At 49.3% G+C, this 24,872-nt stretch overlaps 1 protein-coding gene across 1 annotated transcript in view; it reads right to left on the bottom strand.

Annotated features, from left to right (window-relative positions):
- Positions 1 to 24,872, bottom strand: part of LOC137373145 (zinc finger and BTB domain-containing protein 37-like) — a 350,886-nt gene that overhangs the window by 86,914 nt on the left and 239,100 nt on the right. The gene's annotated exons all lie outside the window — the stretch shown is intronic.

Genomic DNA, 24,872 nt, shown 5'->3' with positions numbered 1-24,872 from the left:
TTTACTGTGAGAGAGTACCCGAGACACAGTGATCCAATTACTGTGAGAGTGTACCCGAGACACACTGCTCCATTTACTGTGAGAGTGTACCCGAGACACACTGCTCCATTTACTGTGAGAGTGTACCCGAGACACACTGCTCCATTTAATGTGAGAGAGTACCCGAGACACACTGATCCAATTACTGTGAGAGTGTACCCAAGACACACTGCTCCATTTACTGTGAGAGTGTACCCGAGACACACTGATCCAATTACTGTGAGAGTGTACCCGAGACACACTGCTCCATTTACTGTGAGAGTGCACCCGAAACACACTGCTCCATTTACTGTGAGAGTACACCCGAGACACACTGATCCAATTACTGTGAGAGTGTACCTGAGACACACTGCTCCATTTACTGTGAGAGTGTACCCGAGACACACTGCTCCATTTACTGTGAGAGAGTACCCGAGACACACTGCTCCATTTACTGTGAGAGTGTACCCGAGACACACTGCTCCATTTACTGTGAGAGAGTACCCGAGACACACTGATCCAATTACTGTGGAAATGTACCCGAGACACACTGCTCCATTTACTGTGGAGAGTGCAACCGAGACACACTGCTCCATTTCCTGTGAGAGTGTACCCGAGACACACTGCTCCATTTACTGTGAGAGTGTACCCGAGACACACTGCTCCATTTACTGTGAGAGTGTACCCGAGACACACTGATCCAATTACTGTGGGAGTGTACCCGAGACACACTGCTACATTTACTGTGGGAGTGTACCCGAGACACACTGCTCCATTTACTGTGAGAGTGTACCCGAGACACACTGCTCCATTTACTGTGGAAATGTACCCGAGACACACTGCTCCATTTACTGTGGGAGTGTACCCGAGACACACTGCTCCATTTACTGTGGAAATGTACCCGAGACACACTGCTCCATTTGATGTGGAAATGTACCCGAGACACACTGCTCCATTTACTGTGAGAGTGCAACCGAGACACACTGCTCCATTTCCTGTGAGAGTGTACCCGAGACACACTGCTCCATTTACTGTGAAAGTGTACCCGAGACACACTGCTCCATTTACTGTGGGAGTGTACCCGAGACACACTGCTCCATTTACTGTGAGAGTGTACCCGAGACACACTGCTCCATTTACTGTGGAAATGTACCCGAGACACACTGCTCCATTTACTGTGGGAGTGTACCCGAGACACACTGCTCCATTTACTGTGGAAATGTACCCGAGACACACTGCTCCATTTACTGTGGAAATGTACCCGAGACACACTGCTCCATTTACTGTGGAAATGTACCCGAGACACACTGCTCCATTTACTGAGAGAGTGCAACCGAGACACACTGCTCCATTTGATGAGGAAATGTACCCGAGACACACTGCTCCATTTACTGTGAGAGAGCAACCGAGACACACTGCTCCATTTCCTGTGAGAGTGTACCCGATACACTCTGCTCCATTTACTGTGAGAGTGTACCCGAGACACACTGCTCCATTTACTGTGGGAGTGTACCCGAGACACACTGCTCCATTTACTGTGGGAATGTACCTGAGACACACTGCTCCATTTACTGTGAGAGAGAACCCAAGACACACTGCTCCATTTAATGTGAGAGTGTACCCGAGACACACTGCTCCATTTAATGTGAGAGTGTACCCGAGACACACTGCTCCATTTAATATGAGAGTGTACCCGAGACACACTGCTCCATTTACTGTGAGAGTGTACCCGAGACACACTGATCCAATTACTGTGAGAGTGTACCCGAGACACACTGCTCCATTTAATGTGAGAGTGTACCCGAGACACACTGCTCCATTTACTGTGAGAGTGTACCCGAGACACACTGATCCAATTACTGTGGGAGTGTACCTGAGACACACTGCTCCATTTACTGTGAGAGAGAACCCGAGACACACTGCTCCATTTAATGTGAGAGTGTACCCGAGACACACTGCTCCATTTAATGTGAGAGTGTACCCGAGACACACTGCTCCATTTAATGTGAGAGTGTACCCGAGACACACTGCTCCATTTACTGTGAGAGTGTACCCGAGACACACTGATCCAATTACTGTGAGAGTGTACCCGAGACACACTGCTCCATTTAATGTGAGAGTGTACCCGAGACACACTGCTCCATTTACTGTGAGAGTGTACCCGAGACACACTGATCCAATTACTGTGAGAGTGTACCTGAGACACACTGCTCCATTTACTGTGAGAGTGTACCCGAGACACACTGCTCCATTTAAGGTGAGAGTGTACCCGAGACACACTGCTCCATTTACTGTGAGAGTGTACCCGAGACACACTGCTCCATTTAATGTGAGAGTGTACCCGAGACACACTGATCCAATTACTGTGAGAGTGTACCTGAGACACACTGATCCAATTACTGTGGGAGTGTACCCGAGACACACTGCTCCATTTACTGTGGAAATGTACCCGAGACACACTGCTCCATTTACTGTGAGAGAGCAACCGAGACACACTGCTCCATTTCCTGTGAGAGTGTATCCGAGACACACTGCTCCATTTACTGTGAGAGTGTACCCGAGACACACTGCTCCATTTACTGTGAGAGTGTACCCGAGACACACTGATCCAATTACTGTGGGAGTGTACCCGAGACACACTGCTCCATTTACTGTGGGAGTGTACCCGAGACACACTGCTCCATTTACTGTGGAAATGTACCCGAGACACACTGCTCCATTTACTGTGAGAGTGTACCCGAGACACACTGCTCCATTTACTGTGGGAGTGTACCCGAGACACACTGCTCCATTTACTGTGGAAATGTACCCGAGACACACTGCTCCATTTACTGTAAGAGTGTACCCGAGACACACTGCTCCAGTTACTGTGAGATTGTACCCGAGACACACGGCTCCATTTAATGTGAGAGTGTACCCGAGACACACTGCTCCATTTACTGTGGAAATGTACCCGAGACACACTGCTCCATTTACTGTGGAAATGTACCCGAGACACTCTGCTCCAGTTACTGTGAGAGTGTACCCGAGACACACGGCTCCATTTAATGTGAGAGTGTACACGAGACACACTGCTCCATTTACTGTGGAAATGTACCCGAGACACACTGCTCCATTTACTGTATGAGTGTACCCGAGACACACTGCTCCATTTAATGTGAGAGAGTACCCGAGAGACACTGCTCCATTTAATGTGGGAGTGTACCAGAGACACACTGCACCATTTAATGTGGGAGTGCACCCGAGACACACTGCTCCATTTACTGTGAGTGTACCCGAGTCACATTGCTCCATTTACTGTGAGAGTGTACCCGAGACACACTGCTCCATTTACTGTGGGAGTGCACCCGAGACACACTGCTCCATTTAATGTGGGAGTGCACCCGAGACACACTGCTCCATTTACTGTGAGAGTGCACCCGAGACACACTGCTCCATTTACTGTGAGAGTGCACCCGAGACACACTGCTCCATTAACTGTGGGAGTGCACCCGAGACACACTGCTCCATTTAATGTGGGAGTGCACCCGAGACACACTGCTCCATTTACTGTGAGAGTGCACCCGAGACACACTGCTCCATTTACTGTGAGAGTGTACCCGAGACACACTGCTCCATTTACTGTGAGAGTGTACCCGAAACACACTGCTCCATTTACTGTGAGAGTGTACCCCAGACACACTGCTCCATTTAATGTGGGAGTGCACCCGAGACACACTGCTCCATTTACTGTGGAAATGTACCCGAGACACACTGCTCCATTTACTGTGGGAATGTACCTGAGACACACTGCTCCATTTACTGTGAGAGAGAACCCAAGACACACTGCTCCATTTAATGTGAGAGTGTACCCGAGACACACTGCTCCATTTAATGTGAGAGTGTACCCGAGACACACTGCTCCATTTAATATGAGAGTGTACCCGAGACACACTGCTCCATTTACTGTGAGAGTATACCCGAGACACACTGATCCAATTACTGTGATAGTGTACCCGAGACACACTGCTCCATTTAATGTGAGAGTGTACCCGAGACACACTGCTCCATTTACTGTGAGAGTGTACCCGAGACACACTGATCCAATTACTGTGGGAGTGTACCTGAGACACACTGCTCCATTTACTGTGAGAGAGAACCCGAGACACACTGCTCCATTTAATGTGAGAGTGTACCCGAGACACACTGCTCCATTTAATGTGAGAGTGTACCCGAGACACACTGCTCCATTTAATGTGAGAGTGTACCCGAGACACACTGCTCCATTTACTGTGAGAGTGTACCCGAGACACACTGATCCAATTACTGTGAGAGTGTACCCGAGACACACTGCTCCATTTAATGTGAGAGTGTACCCGAGACACACTGCTCCATTTACTGTGAGAGTGTACCCGAGACACACTGATCCAATTACTGTGAGAGTGTACCTGAGACACACTGCTCCATTTACTGTGAGAGTGTACCCGAGACACACTGCTCCATTTAAGGTGAGAGTGTACCCGAGACACACTGCTCCATTTACTGTGAGAGTGTACCCGAGACACACTGCTCCATTTAATGTGAGAGTGTACCCGAGACACACTGATCCAATTACTGTGAGAGTGTACCTGAGACACACTGCTCCATTTACTGTGAGAGTGTACCCGAGACACACTGCTCCATTTACTGTGAGAGAGTACCCGAGACACACTGATCCAACTACTGTGGAAATGTACCCGAGACACACTGCTCCATTTGATGTGGAAATGTACCCGAGACACACTGCTCCATTTACTGTGAGAGAGCAACCGAGACACACTGCTCCATTTCCTGTGAGAGTGTATCCGAGACACACTGCTCCATTTACTGTGAGAGTGTACCCGAGACACACTGCTCCATTTACTGTGAGAGTGTACCCGAGACACACTGATCCAATTACTGTGGGAGTGTACCCGAGACACACTGCTCCATTTACTGTGGGAGTGTACCCGAGACACACTGCTCCATTTACTGTGGAAATGTACCCGAGACACACTGCTCCATTTACTGTGAGAGTGTACCCGAGACACACTGCTCCATTTACTGTGGGAGTGTACCCGAGACACACTGCTCCATTTACTGTGGAAATGTACCCGAGACACACTGCTCCATTTACTGTAAGAGTGTACCCGAGACACACTGCTCCAGTTACTGTGAGATTGTACCCGAAACACACGGCTCCATTTAATGTGAGAGTGTACCCGAGACACACTGCTCCATTTACTGTGGAAATGTACCCGAGACACACTGCTCCATTTACTGTGGAAATGTACCCGAGACACTATGCTCCAGTTACTGTGAGAGTGTACCCGAGACACACGGCTCCATTTAATGTGAGAGTGTACACGAGACACACTGCTCCATTTACTGTGGAAATGTACCCGAGACACACTGCTCCATTTACTGTATGAGTGTACCCGAGACACACTGCTCCATTTAATGTGAGAGAGTACCCGAGAGACACTGCTCCATTTAATGTGGGAGTGTACCAGAGACACACTGCACCATTTAATGTGGGAGTGCACCCGAGACACACTGCTCCATTTACTGTGAGTGTACCCGAGTCACATTGCTCCATTTACTGTGAGAGTGTACCCGAGACACACTGCTCCATTTACTGTGGGAGTGCACCCGAGACACACTGCTCCATTTAATGTGGGAGTGCACCCGAGACACACTGCTCCATTTACTGTGAGAGTGCACCCGAGACACACTGCTCCATTTACTGTGAGAGTGCACCCGAGACACACTGCTCCATTAACTGTGGGAGTGCACCCGAGACACACTGCTCCATTTAATGTGGGAGTGCACCCGAGACACACTGCTCCATTTACTGTGATAGTGTACCCGAGACACACTGCTCCATTTAATGTGAGAGTGTACCCGAGACACACTGCTCCATTTACTGTGAGAGTGTACCCGAGACACACTGATCCAATTACTGTGGGAGTGTACCTGAGACACACTGCTCCATTTACTGTGAGAGAGAACCCGAGACACACTGCTCCATTTAATGTGAGAGTGTACCCGAGACACACTGCTCCATTTAATGTGAGAGTGTACCCGAGACACACTGCTCCATTTAATGTGAGAGTGTACCCGAGACACACTGCTCCATTTACTGTGAGAGTGTACCCGAGACACACTGATCCAATTACTGTGAGAGTGTACCCGAGACACACTGCTCCATTTAATGTGAGAGTGTACCCGAGACACACTGCTCCATTTACTGTGAGAGTGTACCCGAGACACACTGATCCAATTACTGTGAGAGTGTACCTGAGACACACTGCTCCATTTACTGTGAGAGTGTACCCGAGACACACTGCTCCATTTAAGGTGAGAGTGTACCCGAGACACACTGCTCCATTTACTGTGAGAGTGTACCCGAGACACACTGCTCCATTTAATGTGAGAGTGTACCCGAGACACACTGATCCAATTACTGTGAGAGTGTACCTGAGACACACTGCTCCATTTACTGTGAGAGTGTACCCGAGACACACTGCTCCATTTACTGTGAGAGAGTACCCGAGACACACTGATCCAACTACTGTGGAAATGTACCCGAGACACACTGCTCCATTTGATGTGGAAATGTACCCGAGACACACTGCTCCATTTACTGTGAGAGAGCAACCGAGACACACTGCTCCATTTCCTGTGAGAGTGTATCCGAGACACACTGCTCCATTTACTGTGAGAGTGTACCCGAGACACACTGCTCCATTTACTGTGAGAGTGTACCCGAGACACACTGATCCAATTACTGTGGGAGTGTACCCGAGACACACTGCTCCATTTACTGTGGGAGTGTACCCGAGACACACTGCTCCATTTACTGTGGAAATGTACCCGAGACACACTGCTCCATTTACTGTGAGAGTGTACCCGAGACACACTGCTCCATTTACTGTGGGAGTGTACCCGAGACACACTGCTCCATTTACTGTGGAAATGTACCCGAGACACACTGCTCCATTTACTGTAAGAGTGTACCCGAGACACACTGCTCCAGTTACTGTGAGATTGTACCCGAAACACACGGCTCCATTTAATGTGAGAGTGTACCCGAGACACACTGCTCCATTTACTGTGGAAATGTACCCGAGACACACTGCTCCATTTACTGTGGAAATGTACCCGAGACACTATGCTCCAGTTACTGTGAGAGTGTACCCGAGACACACGGCTCCATTTAATGTGAGAGTGTACACGAGACACACTGCTCCATTTACTGTGGAAATGTACCCGAGACACACTGCTCCATTTACTGTATGAGTGTACCCGAGACACACTGCTCCATTTAATGTGAGAGAGTACCCGAGAGACACTGCTCCATTTAATGTGGGAGTGTACCAGAGACACACTGCACCATTTAATGTGGGAGTGCACCCGAGACACACTGCTCCATTTACTGTGAGTGTACCCGAGTCACATTGCTCCATTTACTGTGAGAGTGTACCCGAGACACACTGCTCCATTTACTGTGGGAGTGCACCCGAGACACACTGCTCCATTTAATGTGGGAGTGCACCCGAGACACACTGCTCCATTTACTGTGAGAGTGCACCCGAGACACACTGCTCCATTTACTGTGAGAGTGCACCCGAGACACACTGCTCCATTAACTGTGGGAGTGCACCCGAGACACACTGCTCCATTTAATGTGGGAGTGCACCCGAGACACACTGCTCCATTTACTGTGAGAGTGCACCCGAGACACACTGCTCCATTTACTGTGAGAGTGTACCCGAGACACACTGCTCCATTTACTGTGAGAGTGTACCCGAAACACACTGCTCCATTTACTGTGAGAGTGTACCCCAGACACACTGCTCCATTTAATGTGGGAGTGCACCCGAGACACACTGCTCCATTTACTGTGGAAATGTACCCGAGACACACTGCTCCATTTAATGTGGGAGTGTACCTGAGACACACTGCTCCATTTAATGTGGAAATGTACCCGAGACACACTGCTCCATTTACTGTGGAAATGTACCCGAGACACACTGCTCCATTTGATGTGGAAATGTACCCGAGAAACACTGCTCCATTTACTGTGAGAGTGCACCCGAGACACACTGCTCCATTTGATGTGGAAATGTACCCGAGACACACTGCTCCGTTTAATGTGGAAATGTACCCGAGACACACTGCTCCATTTGATGTGGAAATGTACCCGAGACACACTGCTCCATTTAATGTGGAAATGTACCCGAGACACACTGCTCCATTTACTGTGAGAGTGTACCCGAAACACACTGCTCCATTTACTGTGAGAGTGTACCCCAGACACACTGCTCCATTTAATGTGGGAGTGCACCCGAGACACACTGCTCCATTTACTGTGGAAATGTACCCGAGACACACTGCTCCATTTGATGTGGAAATGTACCCGAGACACACTGCTCCATTTACTGTGGAAATGTACCCGAGACACACTGCTCCATTTACTGTGAGAGTGCACCCGAGACACACTGCTCCATTTACTGTGGAAATGTACCCGAGACACACTGCTCCATTTCCTGTGAGAGTGTACCCGAGACACACCGCTCCATTTGATGTGGAAATGTACCCGAGACACACTGCTCCATTTCCTGTGAGAGTGTACCCGAGACACAATGCTCCATTTACTGTGACAGTGTACCCGAGACACACTGCTCCATTACCTGTGAGAGTGTACCCGAGACACACTGCTCCATTTACTGTGACAGTGTACCCGAGACACACTGCTCCATTTCCTGTGAGAGTGTACCCGAGACACACTGCTCCATTTACTGTGAGAGTGCACCCGAGACATACTGCTCCATTTACTGTGAGAGTGTACCCGAGACACACTGCTCCATTTACTGTGGAAATGTACCCGAGACACACTGCTCCATTTACTGTGGAAATGTACCCGAGACACACTACTCCATTTACTGTGGAAATGTACCCGATACATACTGCTCCATTTACTGTGAGAGTGTACCCGAGACACACTGCTCCATTTACTGTGAGAGTGTACCCGAGACACACTGCTCCATTTAATGTGGAAATGTACCCGAGACACACTGCTCCATTTACAGTGGAAATGTACCCGAGACACACTGCTCCATTTACTGTGGAAATGTACCCGAGACACACTGCTCCATTTACTGTGAGAGTGTACCCGAGACACACTGCTCCATTTACTGTGGAAAGGTACCCAAAACACACTGCTCCATTTACTGTGGAAATGTACCCGACACACACTGCTCCATTTGATGTGGAAATGTACCCGAGACACACTGCTCCATTTACTGTGAGAGTGTACCTGAGACACACTGCTCCATTTACTGTGGAAATGTACCCGAGACACACTGCTCCATTTACTGTGAGAGTGTACTCGAGACACACTGCTACATTTACTGTGGAAATGTACCCGAGACACACTGCTCCATTTCCTGTGAGAGTGTACCCGAGACACACTGCTCCATTTACTGTGGAAATGTACCCGAGACACACTGCTCCATTTACTGTGGAAATGTACCCTAGACACACTGCTCCATTTACTGTGAGAGTGTACCCGAGACACACTGCTCCATTTACTGTGAGAGTGCACCCGAGACACACTGCTCCATTTACTGTGGGAGTGTACCCGAGACACACTGCTCCATTTAATGTGGGAGTGTACCCGAGACACACTGCTCCATTTAATGTGAGAGTGCACCCGAGACACACTGCTCCATTTACTGTGAGAGTGCACCCGAGACACACTGCTCCATTTACTGTGAGAGTGCACCCGAGACACACTGCTCCATTTACTGTGGGAGTGTACCCGAGACACACTGCTCCATTTAATGTGGGAGTGTACCCGAGACACACTGCTCCATTTAATGTGAGAGTGTACCCGAGACACACTGCTCCATTTACTGTGGGAGTGCACCCGAGACACACTGCTCCATTTACTGTGGAAATGTACCCGAGGCACACTGCTCCATTTACTGTGGAAATGTACCCGAGACACACTCCTCCATTTACTGTCAGAGTGTACCCGAGACACACTGCTTCCTTTGATGTGGAAATGTACCCGAGACACACTGCTCCATTTGATGTGGAAATGTACCCGAGACACACTGCTCCATTTACTGTGAGAGTGCACCCGAGACACACTGCTCCATTTACTGTGAGAGTGTACCCGAGACACACTGCTCCATTTGATGTGGAAATGTACCCGAGACACACTGCTCCATTTACTGTGAGAGTGTACGCGAGACACACTGCTCCATTTAATGTGGGAGTGCACCCGAGACACACTGCTCCATTTACTGTGAGTGTACCCGAGACACACTGCTCCATTAACTGTGGGAGTGCACCCGAGACACACTGCTCCATTAACTGTGGGAGTGCACCCGAGACACACTGCTCCATTTAATGTGGGAGTGCACCCGAGACACACTGCTCCATTTACTGTGAGAGTGCACCCGAGACACACTGCTCCATTTACTGTGAGAGTGCAACGGAGACACACTGCTCCATTTACTGTGGGAGTGCACCCGAGACACACTGCTCCATTTACTGTGGGAGTGCACCCGAGACACACTGCTCCATTTACTGTGAGAGTGTACCCGAGACACACTGCTCCATTTACTGTGAGAGTGTACCCGAGACACACTGCTCCATTTACTGTGGAAATGTACCCGAGACACACTGCTCCATTTACTGTGAGAGTGTACCCGAGACACACGGCTCCATTTAATGTGAGAGTGTACACGAGAAACACTGCTCCATTTACTGTGGAAATGTCCCCGAGACACACTGCTCCATTTACTGTATGAGTGTACCCGAGACACACTGCTCCATTTAATGTGAGAGTGTACCCGAGAGACACTGCTCCATTTAATGTGGGAGTGTACCAGAGACACACTGCACCATTTAATGTGGGAGTGCACCTGAGACACACTGCTCCATTTACTGTGAGTGTACCCGAGACACATTGCTCCATTTAATGCGGGAGTGCACCCGAGACACACTGCTCCATTTACTGAGAGTGTACCCGAGACACATTGCTCCATTTAATGTGGGAGTGCACCCGAGACACACTGCTCCATTTACTGTGAGAGTGTACCCGAGACACACTGCTCCATTTAATGTGGGAGTGCACCCGAGACACACTGCTCCATTAACTGTGGGAGTGCACCCGAGACACACTGCTCCATGTAATGTGGGAGTGCACCCGAGACACACTGCTCCATTTACTGTGAGAGTGCACCCGAGACACACTGCTCCATTTACTGTGAAAGTGTACCCGAGACACACTGCTCCATTTACTGTGGGAGTGCACCCGAGACACACTGCTCCATTTAATGTGGGAGTGCACCCGAGACACACTGCTCCATTAACTGTGGGAGTGCACCCGAGACACACTGCTCCATTTAATGTGGCAGTGCACCCGAGACACACTGCTCCATTTACTGTGAGAGTGCACCCGAGACACACTGCTCCATTTACTGTGAGAGTGTACCCGAGACACACTGCTCCATTTACTGTGGAAATGTACCCAAAACACACTGCTCCATTTACTGTGGAAATGTACCCGAGACACACTGCTCCATTTACTGTGAGAGTGCACCCGAGACACACTGCTCCATTTACTGTGGAAATGTACCCGAGACACACTGCTCCATTTCCTGTGAGAGTGTACCCGAGACACACCGCTCCATTTGATGTGGAAACGTACCCGAGACACACTGCTCCATTTCCTGTGAGAGTGTACCCGAGACACAATGCTCCATTTACTGTGACAGTGTAGCCGAGACACACTGCTCCATTTCCTGTGAGAGTGTACCCGAGACACACTGCTCCATTTACTGTGACAGTGTACCCGAGACACACTGCTCCATTTCTTGTGAGAGTGTACCCGAGACACACTGCTCCATTTACTGTGAGAGTGCACCCGAGACACACTGCTCCATTTACTGTGAGAGTGTACCCGAGACACACTGCTCCATTTACTGTGGAAATGTACCCGAGACACACTGCTCCATTTACTGTGGAAATGTAACCAAGACACACTGCTCCATTTACTGTGGAACTGTACCTGAGACACACTGCTCCATTTACTGTGGAAATGTACCCGATACATACTGCTCCATTTACTGTGAGAGTGTACCCGAGACACACTGCTCCATTTACTGTGAGAGTGTACCCGAGACACACTGCTCCATTTACTGTGGAAATGTACCCGAGACACACTGCTCCATTTACTGTGGAAATGTACCCGAGACACACTGCTCCATTTACTGTGGAAATGTACCCGAGACACACTGCTCCATTTACTGTGAGAGTGTACCCGAGACACACTGCTCCATTTACTGTGGAAATGTACCCGAGACACACTGCTCCATTTGATGTGGAAATGAACCCGACACACACTGCTCCATTTGATGTGGAAATGTACCCGAGACACACTGCTCCATTTACTGTGAGAGTGTACCTGAGACACACTGCTCCATTTACTGTGGAAATGTACCCGAGACACACTGCTCCATTTACTGTGGAAATGTACCCGAGACCCACTGCTCCATTTACTGTGGAAATGTACCCGAGACACACTGCTCCATTTACTGTGAGAGTGTACCCGAGACACACTGCTCCATTTAATGTGGAAATGTACCCGAGACACACTGCTCCATTTACTGTGAGAGTGTACCCGAAACACACTGCTCCATTTACTGTGAGAGTGTACCCCAGACACACTGCTCCATTTAATGTGGGAGTGCACCCGAGACACACTGCTCCATTTACTGTGGAAATGTACCCGAGACACACTGCTCCATTTGATGTGGAAATGTACCCGAGACACACTGCTCCATTTACTGTGGAAATGTACCCGAGACACACTGCTCCATTTACTGTGAGAGTGCACCCGAGACACACTGCTCCATTTACTGTGGAAATGTACCCGAGACACACTGCTCCATTTCCTGTGAGAGTGTACCCGAGACACACCGCTCCATTTGATGTGGAAATGTACCCGAGACACACTGCTCCATTTCCTGTGAGAGTGTACCCGAGACACAATGCTCCATTTACTGTGACAGTGTACCCGAGACACACTGCTCCATTTCCTGTGAGAGTGTACCCGAGACACACTGCTCCATTTACTGTGACAGTGTACCCGAGACACACTGCTCCATTTCCTGTGAGAGTGTACCCGAGACACACTGCTCCATTTACTGTGAGAGTGCACCCGAGACACACTGCTCCATTTACTGTGAGAGTGTACCCGAGACACACTGCTCCATTTACTGTGGAAATGTACCCGAGACACACTGCTCCATTTACTGTGGAAATGTACCCGAGACACACTGCTCCATTTACTGTGGAAATGTACCCGATACATACTGCTCCATTTACTGTGAGAGTGTACCCGAGACACACTGCTCCATTTACTGTGAGAGTGTACCCGAGACACACTGCTCCATTTAATGTGGAAATGTACCCGAGACACACTGCTCCATTTACAGTGGAAATGTAGCCGAGACACACTGCTCCATTTACTGTGGAAATGTACCCGAGACACACTGCTCCATTTACTGTGAGAGTGTACCCGAGACACACTGCTCCATTTACTGTGGAAAGGTACCCAAAACACACTGCTCCATTTACTGTGGAAATGTACCCGACACACACTGCTCCATTTGATGTGGAAATGTACCCGAGACACACTGCTCCATTTACTGTGAGAGTGTACCTGAGACACACTGCTCCATTTACTGTGGAAATGTACCCGAGACACACTGCTCCATTTACTGTGAGAGTGTACCCGAGACACACTGCTCCATTTACTGTGGAAATGTACCCGAGACACACTGCTCCATTTACTGTGAGAGTGTACCCGAGACACACTGCTCCATTTCCTGTGAGAGTGTACCCGAGACACACTGCTCCATTTACTGTGGAAATGTACCTGAGACACACTGCTCCATTTACTGTGGAAATGTACCCTAGACACACTGCTCCATTTACTGTGAGAGTGTAACCGAGACACACTGCTCCATTTACTGTGGAAATGTACCCGAGACACACTGTTCCACTTGATGTGGAAATGTACCCGAGACACACTGCTCCATTTACTGTGAGAGTGCACCCGAGACACACTGCTCCATTTCCTGTGAGAGTGTACCCGAGACACACTGCTCCATTTACTGTGAGAGTGCACCCGAGACACACTGCTCCATTTACTGTGAGAGTGCACCCGAGACACACTGCTCCATTTCCTGTGAGAGTGTACCCGAGACACACTGCTCCATTTACTGTGAGAGTGCACCCGAGACACACTGCTCCATTTACTGTGGGAGTGTACCCGAGACACACTGCTCCATTTAATGTGGGAGTGTACCCGAGACACACTGCTCCATTTAATGTGAGAGTGTACCCGAGACACACTGCTCCATTTACTGTGGAAATGTACCCGAGACACACTGTTCCACTTGATGTGGAAATGTACCCGAGACACACTGCTCCATTTACTGTGAGAGTGCACCCGAGACACACTGCTCCATTTCCTGTGGGAGTGTACCCGAGACACACTGCTCCATTTAATGTGGGAGTGTACCCGAGACACACTGCTCCATTTACTGTGAGAGTGCACCCGAGACACACTGCTCCATTTCCTGTGGGAGTGTACCCGAGACACACTGCTCCATTTCCTGTGGGAGTGTACCCGAGACACACTGTTCCATTTAATGTGGGAGTGTACCCGAGACACACTGCTCCATTTACTGTGAGAGTGCACCCGAGACACACTGCTCCATTTACTGTGGGAGTGTACCCGAGACACACTGCTCCATTTAATGTGGGAGTGTACCCGAGACACACTGCTCCATTTAATGTGGGAGTGTACCCGAGACACACTGCTCCATTTAATGTGAGAGTGTACCCGAGACACACTGCTCCATTTACTGAGAGAGTGTACCCGAGACACACTGCTCCATTTACTGTGGAAATGTACCCGAGACACACTGTTCCACTTGATGTGGAAATGTACCCGAGACACACTGCTCCATTTACTGTGAGAGTACACCCGAGACACACTGCTCCATTTCCTGTGAGAGTGTACCCGAGACACACTGCTCCATTTACTGTGAGAGTGCACCCGAGACACACTGCTCCATTTACTGTGGGAGTGTACCCGAGACACACTGCTCCATTTAATGTGGGAGTGTACCCGAGACACACTGCTCCATTTAATGTGAGAGTGTACCCGAGACACACTGCTCCATTTACTGTGGGAGTGCACCCGAGACACACTGCTCCATTTACTGTGGAAATGTACCCGAGGCACACTGCTCCATTTAATGTGGGAGTGCGACCGAGACACACTGCTCCATTTAATGTGGGAGTGCACCCGAGACACACTGCTCCATTTACTGTGAGAGTGCACCCGAGACACACTGCTCCATTTACTGTGAGAGTGCAACGGAGACACACTGCTCCATTTACTGTGGGAGTGCACCCGAGACACACTGCTCCATTTACTGTGGGAGTGCACCCGAGACACACTGCTCCATTTACTGTGAGAGTGTACCCGAGACACACTGCTCCATTTACTGTGAGAGTGTACCCGAGACACACTGCTCCATTTACTGTGGAAATGTACCCGAGACACACTGCTCCATTTACTGTGAGAGTGTACCCGAGACACACGGCTCCATTTAATGTGAGAGTGTACACGAGACACACTGCTCCATTTACTGTGGAAATGTCCCCGAGACACACTGCTCCATTTACTGTATGAGTGTACCCGAGACACACTGCTCCATTTAATGTGAGAGTGTACCCGAGAGACACTGCTCCATTTAATGTGGGAGTGTACCAGAGACACACTGCACCATTTAATGTGGGAGTGCACCCGAGACACACTGCTCCATTTACTGTGAGTGTACCCGAGACACATTGCTCCATTTAATGTGGGAGTGCACCCGAGACACACTGCTCCATTTACTGAGAGTGTACCCGAGACACATTGCTCCATTTAATGTGGGAGTGCACCCGAGACACACTGCTCCATTTACTGTGAGAGTGTACCCGAGACACACTGCTCCATTTAATGTGGGAGTGCACCCGAGACACACTGCTCCATTAACTGTGGGAGTGCACCCGAGACACACTGCTCCATGTAATGTGGGAGTGCACCCGAGACACACTGCTCCATTTACTGTGAGAGTGCACCCGAGACACACTGCTCCATTTACTGTGAAAGTGTACCCGAGACACACTGCTCCATTTACTGTGGGAGTGCACCCGAGACACACTGCTCCATTTAATGTGGGAGTGCACCCGAGACACACTGCTCCATTAACTGTGGGAGTGCACCCGAGACACACTGCTCCATTTAATGTGGCAGTGCACCCGAGACACACTGCTCCATTTACTGTGAGAGTGCACCCGAGACACACTGCTCCATTTACTGTGAGAGTGTACCCGAGACACACTGCTCCATTTACTGTGGAAATGTACCCAAAACACACTGCTCCATTTACTGTGGAAATGTACCCGAGACACACTGCTCCATTTACTGTGAGAGTGCACCCGAGACACACTGCTCCATTTACTGTGGAAATGTACCCGAGACACACTGCTCCATTTCCTGTGAGAGTGTACCCGAGACACACCGCTCCATTTGATGTGGAAACGTACCCGAGACACACTGCTCCATTTCCTGTGAGAGTGTACCCGAGACACAATGCTCCATTTACTGTGACAGTGTAGCCGAGACACACTGCTCCATTTCCTGTGAGAGTGTACCCGAGACACACTGCTCCATTTACTGTGACAGTGTACCCGAGACACACTGCTCCATTTCTTGTGAGAGTGTACCCGAGACACACTGCTCCATTTACTGTGAGAGTGCACCCGAGACACACTGCTCCATTTACTGTGAGAGTGTACCCGAGACACACTGCTCCATTTACTGTGGAAATGTACCCGAGACACACTGCTCCATTTACTGTGGAAATGTACCCGAGACACACTGCTCCATTTACTGTGGAAATGTAACCGAGACACACTGCTCCATTTACTGTGGAACTGTACCTGAGACACACTGCTCCATTTACTGTGGAAATGTAACCGATACATACTGCTCCATTTACTGTGAGAGTGTACCCGAGACACACTGCTCCATTTACTGTGAGAGTGTACCCGAGACACACTGCTCCATTTACTGTGGAAATGTACCCGAGACACACTGCTCCATTTACTGTGGAAATGTACCCGAGACACACTGCTCCATTTACTGTGGAAATGTACCCGAGACACACTGCTCCATTTACTGTGAGAGTGTACCCGAGACACACTGCTCCATTTACTGTGGAAATGTACCCGAGACACACTGCTCCATTTGATGTGGAAATGAACCCGACACACACTGCTCCATTTGATGTGGAAATGTACCCGAGACACACTGCTCCATTTACTGTGAGAGTGTACCTGAGACACACTGCTCCATTTACTGTGGAAATGTACCCGAGACACACTGCTCCATTTACTGTGGAAATGTACCCGAGACCCACTGCTCCATTTACTGTGGAAATGTCCCCGAGACACACTGCTCCATTTACTGTGAGAGTGTACCCGAGACACACTGCTCTATTTACTGTGGAAATGTACCCAAGACACACTGCTCCATTTACTGTGGAAATGTACCCGAGACACACTGCTCCATTTGATGTGGAAATGTACCCGAGACACACTGCTCCATTTACTGTGAGAGTGCACCCGAGACACACTGCTCCATTTCCTGTGAGAGTGTACCCGAGACACACTGCTCCATTTACTGTGAGAGTGCACCCGAGACACACTGCTCCATTTACTGTGGGAGTGTACCCGAGACACACTGCTCCATTTACTGTGGGAGTGTACCCGAGACACACTGCTCCATTTAATGTGAGAGTGTACCCGAGACACACTGCTCCATTTACTGTGGGAGTGCACCCGAGACACACTGCTCCATTTACTGTGGAAATGTACCCGAGGCACACTGCTCCATTTACTGTGGAAATGTACCCGAGACACACTCCTCCATTTACTGTCAGAGTGTACCCGAGACACACTGCTCCATTTGATGTGGAAATGTACCCGAGACACACTGCTCCATTTGATGTGGAAATGTACCCGAGACACACTGCTCCATTTGATGTGGAAATGTACCCGAGACACACTGCTCCATTTACTGTGAGAGTGCACCCGAGACACACTGCTCCATTTACTGTGAGAGTGTACCCGAGACACACTGCTCCATATGATGTGGAAATGTACCCGAGACACACTGCTCCATTTACTGTGAGAGTGTACGCGAGACACACTGCTCCATTTAATGTGGGAGTGTACCCGAGACACACTGCTCCATTAACTGTGGGAGTGCACCCGAGACACACTGCTCCATTAACTGTGGGAGTGCACCCGAGACACACTGCTCCATTTAATGTGGGAGTGCACCCGAGACACACTGCTCCATTTACTGTGAGAGTGCACCCGAGACACACTGCTCCATTTACTGTGAGTGCAACGGAGACACACTGCTCCATTTACTGTGGGAGTGCACCCGAGACACACTGCTCCATTTACTGTGGGAGTGCACCCGAGACACACTGCTCCATTTACTGTGAGAGTGTACCCGAGACACACTGCTCCATTTACTGTGAGAGTGTACCCGAGACACACTGCTCCATTTACTGTGAGAGTGTACCCGAGACACACTGCTCCATTTACTGTGAGAGTGTACCCGAAAAACACTGCTCCATTTACTGTGAGAGTGTACCCCAGACACACTGCTCCATTTACTGTGAGAGTGTACCCGAGACACACTGCTCCATTTACTGTGAGAGTGCACCTGAGACACACAGCTCCTTGATGTGGAAATGTACCCGAGACACACTGCTCCATTTACTGTGGAAATGTACCCGAGACACACTGCTCCAATTGATGTGGAAATGTACCCGAGACACACAGCTCCATTTAATGTGGAAATGTACCCGAGACACACTGCTCCATTTACTGTGGAAATGTACCCGAGACACACTGCTCCATTTGATGTGGAAATGTACCCGAGACACACTGCTCCATTTCCTGTGGAAATGTACCCGAGACACACTGCTCCATTTACTGTGAGAGTGCACCCGAGACACACTGCTCCATTTACTGTGGAAATGTACCCGAGACACACTGCTCCATTTACTGTGGAAATGTACCCGAGACACACTGCTCCATTTCCTGTGAGAGTGTACTCGAGACACACCGCTCCATTTGATGTGGAAATGTACCCGAGACACACTGCTCCATTTCCTGTGAGAGTGTACCCGAGACACAATGCTCCATTTACTGTGACAGTGTACCCGAGACACACTGCTCCATTTCCTGTGAGAGTGTACCCGAGACACACTGCTCCATTTACTGTGACAGTGTACCCGAGACACACTGCTCCATTTCCTGTGAGAGTGTACCCGAGACACACTGCTCCATTTAATGTGAGAGTGCACCCGATACACACTGCTCCATTGAATGTGAGAGTGTACCCGAGACAAACTGCTCCATTTACTGTGGAAATGTACCCGAGACACACTGCTCCATTTACTGTGGAAATGTACCCGAGACACACTGCTCCATTTACTGTGGAAATGTAACCGAGACACACTGCTCCATTTACTGTGGAAATGTACCTGAAACATACTGCTCCATTTACTGTGAGAGTGTACCCGAGACACACTGCTCCATTTCCTGTGAGAGTGTACCCGAGACACAATGCTCCATTTACTGTGACAGTGTACCCGAGACACACTGCTCCATTTCCTGTGAGAGTGTACCCGAGACACACTGCTCCATTTACTGTGACAGTGTACCCGAGACACACTGCTCCATTTCCTGTGAGAGTGTACCCGAGACACACTGCTCCATTTACTGTGAGAGTGCACCCGATACACACTGCTCCATTTAATGTGAGAGTGTACCCGAGACAAACTGCTCCATTTACTGTGGAAATGTACCCGAGACACACTGCTCCATTTACTGTGGAAATGTACCCGAGACACACTGCTCCATTTACTGTGGAAATGTAACCGAGACACACTGCTCCATTTACTGTGGAAATGTACCCGATACATACTGCTCCATTTACTGTGAGAGTGTACCCGAGACACACTGCTCCATTTACTGTGAGAGTGTACCCGAGACACACTGCTCCATTTACTGTGGAAATGTACCCGAGACACACTGCTCCATTTACTGTGGAAATGTACCCGAGACACACTGCTCCATTTACTGTGGAAATGTACCCGAGACAAACTGCTCCATTTACTGTGAGAGTGTACCCGTGACACACTGCTCCATTTACTGTGGAAATGTACCCGAGACACACTGCTCCATTTGATGTGGAAATGTACCCGAAACACACTGCTCCATTTGATGTGGAAATGTACCCGAGACACACTGCTCCATTTACTGTGAGAGTGAACCTGAGACACACTGCTCCATTTACTGTGGAAATGTACCCGAGACACACTGCTCCATTTCCTGTGAGAGTGTACCCGAGACACACTGCTCCATTTACTGTGGAAATGTACCCGAGACACACTGCTCCATTTACTGTGGAAATGCACCCGAGACACACTGCTCAATTTACTGTGAGAGTGTACCCGAGACACACTGCTCAATTTACTGTGGAAATGTACCCGAGACACACTGCTCCATTTACTGTGGAAATGTACCCGAGACACACTGCTCCATTTAATGTGGGAGTGTACCCGAGACACACTGCTCCATTTACTGTGAGAGTGCACCCGAGACACACTGCTCCATTTCCTGTGAGAGTGTACCCGAGACACACTGCTCCATTTGATGTGGAAATGTACCCGAGACACACTGCTCCATTTACTGTGGAAATGTACCCGAGACACACTGCTCCATTTGAAGTGGAAATGTACCCGAGACAAACTGCTCCATTTACTGTGAGAGTGCACCCGAGACACACTGCTCCATTTCCTGTGAGAGTGTACCCGAGACACACTGCTCCATTTAGTGTGAGAGTGCACCCGAGACACACTGCTCCATTTACTTTGGGAGTGTCCCCGAGACACACTGCTCCATTTACTGTGAGTGTGTACCCGAGACACACTGCTCCATTTAGTGTGAGAGTGCACCCGAGACACACTGCTCCATTTACTTTGGGAGTGTCCCCGAGACACACTGCTCCATTTACTGTGAGAGTGCACCCGAGACACACTGCTCCATTTACTGTGGAAATGTACCCGAGACACACTGCTCCATTTACTGTGGAAATGTACCCGAGACACACTGCTCCATTTACTGTGAGAGTGTACCCGAGACACACTGCTCCATTTACTGTGAGTGTGTACCCGAGACACACTGCTCCATTTACTGTGAGAGTGTACCCGAGACACACTGCTCCATTTACTGTGGAAATGTACCCGAGACACACTGCTCCATTTACTGTGGAAATGTACCCGAGACACACTGCTCCATTTACTGTGGAAATGTACCCGAGACACACTGCTCCATTTACTGTGAGAGTGTACCCGAGACACACTGCTCCATTTACTGTGGAAATGTACCCGAGACACACTGCTCCATTTGATGTGGAAATGTACCCGAGACACACTGCTCCATTTGATGTGGAAATGTACCCGAGACACACTGCTCCATTTACTGTGAGAGTGTACCTGAGACACACTGCTCCATTTACTGTGGAAATGTACCCGAGACACACTGCTCCATTTACTGTGAGAGTGTACCCGAGACACACTGCTCCATTTACTGTGGAAATGTACCCGAGACACACTGCTCCATTTCCTGTGAGAGTGTACCCGAGACAGACTGCTCCATTTACTGTGGAAAAGTACCCGAGACACACTGCTCCATTTCCTGTGAGAGTGTACCCGAGACACACTGCTCCATTTACTGTGAGAGTGCACCCGAGACACACTGCTCCATTTACTGTGCGAGTGTCAGCGAGACACACTGCTCCATTTACTGTGAGAGTGCACCCGAGACACACTGCTCCATTTACTGTGGAAATGTACCCGAGACACACTGCTCCATTTACTGTGGAAATGTACCCGAGACACACTGCTCCATTTACTGTGAGAGTGTACCCGAGACCCACTGCTCCATTTACTGTGAGTGTGTACCCGAGACACACTGCTCCATTTAGTGTGAGAGTGCACCCGAGACACACTGCTCCATTTACTTTGGGAGTGTCCCCGAGACACACTGCTCCATTTACTGTGAGAGTGCACCCGAGACACACTGCTCCATTTACTGTGGAAATGTACCCGAGACACACTGCTCCATTTACTGTGGAAATGTACCCGAGACACACTGCTCCATTTACTGTGAGAGTGTACCCGAGACACACTGCTCCATTTACTGTGAGAGTGCACCCGAGACACACTGCTCCATTTCCTGTGAGAGTGTACCCGAGACACACTGCTCCATTTACTGTGAGAGTGCACCCGAGACACACTGCTCCATTTACTGTGCGAGTGTCAGCGAGACACACTGTTCCATTTACTGTGAGAGTGCACCCGAGACACACTGCTCCATTTACTGTGGAAATGTACCCGAGACACACTGCTCCATTTACTGTGGAAATGTACCCGAGACACACTGCTCCATTTACTGTGAGAGTGTACCCGAGACCCACTGCTCCATTTACTGTGAGTGTGTACCCGAGACACACTGCTCCATTTACTGTGAGAGTGTACCCGAGACACACTGCTCCATTTAATGTGGAAATGTACCCGAGACACACTGCTCCATTTACTGTGAGAGTGTACCCGAGACACAATGCTCCATTTAATGTGGAAATGTACCCGAGACACACTGCTCCATTTGATGTGGAAATGTACCCGAGACACACTGCTCCATTTACTGTGAGAGTGCACCCGAGACACACTGCTCCATTTGATTGTGGAAATGTACCCGAGACACACTGCTCCATTTCCTGTGGAAATGTACCCGAGACACACTGCTCCATTTACTGTGAGAGTGCACCCGAGACACACTGCTCCATTTACTGTGGAAATGTACCCGAGACACACTGCTCCATTTCCTGTGAGAGTGTACCCGAGACACACCGCTCCATTTGATGTGGAAATGTACCCGAGACACACTGCTCCATTTCCTGTGAGAGTGTACCCGAGACACAATGCTCCATTTACTGTGACAGTGTACCCGAGACACACTGCTCCATTTCCTGTGAGAGTGTACCCGAGACACACTGCTCCATTTACTGTGACAGTGTACCCGAGACACACTGCTCCATTTCCTGTGAGAGTGTACCCGAGACACACTGCTCCATTTACTGTGAGAGTGCACCCGAGACACACTGCTCCATTTAATGTGAGAGTGTACCCGAGACACACTGCTCCATTTACTGTGGAAATGTACCCGAGACACACTGCTCCATTTACTGTGGAAATGTACCCGAGACACACTGCTCCATTTACTGTGGAAATGTAACCGAGACACACTGCTCCATTTACTGTGGAAATGTAACCGAGACACACTGCTCCATTTCCTGTGGAAATGTACCCAAGACACACTGCTCCATTTACTGTGGAAATGTACCCGATACATACTGCTCCATTTACTGTGAGAGTGTACCCGAGACACACTGCTCCATTTACTGTGACAGTGTACCCGAGACACACTGCTCCATTTACTGTGGAAATGTACCCGAGACACACTGCTCCATTTACTGTGGAAATGTACCCGAGACACACTGCTCCATTTACTGTGGAAATGTACCCGAGACAAACTGCTCCATTTACTGTGAGAGTGTACCCGAGACACACTGCTCCATTTACTGTGAGAGTGTACCCGAGACACACTGCTCCATTTACTGTGGAAATGTACCCGAGACACACTGCTCCATTTGATGTGGAAATGTACCCGAGACACACTGCTCCATTTGATGTGGAAATGTACCCGAGACACACTGCTCCATTTACTGTGAGAGTGTACCTGAGACACACTGCTCCATTTACTATGGAAATGTACCCGAGACACACTGCTCCATTTACTGTGAGAGTGTACCCGAGACACACTGCTCCATTTACTGTGGAAATGTACCCGAGACACACTGCTCCATTTCCTGTGAGAGTGTACCCGAGACACACTGCTCCATTTACTGTGGAAATGTACCCGAGACACACTGCTCAATTTACTGTGAGAGTGTACCCGAGACACACTGCTCAATTTACTGTGGAAATGTACCCGAGACACACTGCTCCATTTACTGTGGAAATGTACCCGAGACACACTGCTCCATTTAATGTGGGAGTGTACCCGAGACACACTGCTCCATTTACAGTGGGAGTGCACCCGAGACACACTGCTCCATTTCCTGTGAGAGCGTACCCGAGACACACTGCTCCATTTGATGTGGAAATGTACCCGAGACACACTGCTCCATTTACTGTGGAAATGTACCCGAGACACACTGCTCCATTTGATGTGGAAATGTACCCGAGGCACACTGCTCCATTTACTGTGAGAGTGTACCCGAGACACACTGCTCCATTTACTGTGAGAGTGCACCCGAGACACACTGCTCCATTTACTGTGGGAGTGTCCCCGAGACACACTGCTCCATTTACTGTGAGAGTGCACCCGAGACACACTGCTCCATTTACTGTGGAAATGTACCCGAGACACACTGCTCCATTTACTGTGGAAATGTACCCGAGACACACTGCTCCATTTACTGTGAGAGTGTACCCGAGACACACTGCTCCATTTACTGTGAGTGTGTACCCGAGACACACTGCTCCATTTACTGTGAGAGT

Source organism: Heterodontus francisci, chromosome 8, assembly GCF_036365525.1.
Source record: "Heterodontus francisci isolate sHetFra1 chromosome 8, sHetFra1.hap1, whole genome shotgun sequence".
In the NCBI taxonomy this organism is placed as follows: Eukaryota; Metazoa; Chordata; class Chondrichthyes; order Heterodontiformes; family Heterodontidae; genus Heterodontus; species Heterodontus francisci.
This window is presented reverse-complemented; position numbering and strand designations above follow the sequence as displayed.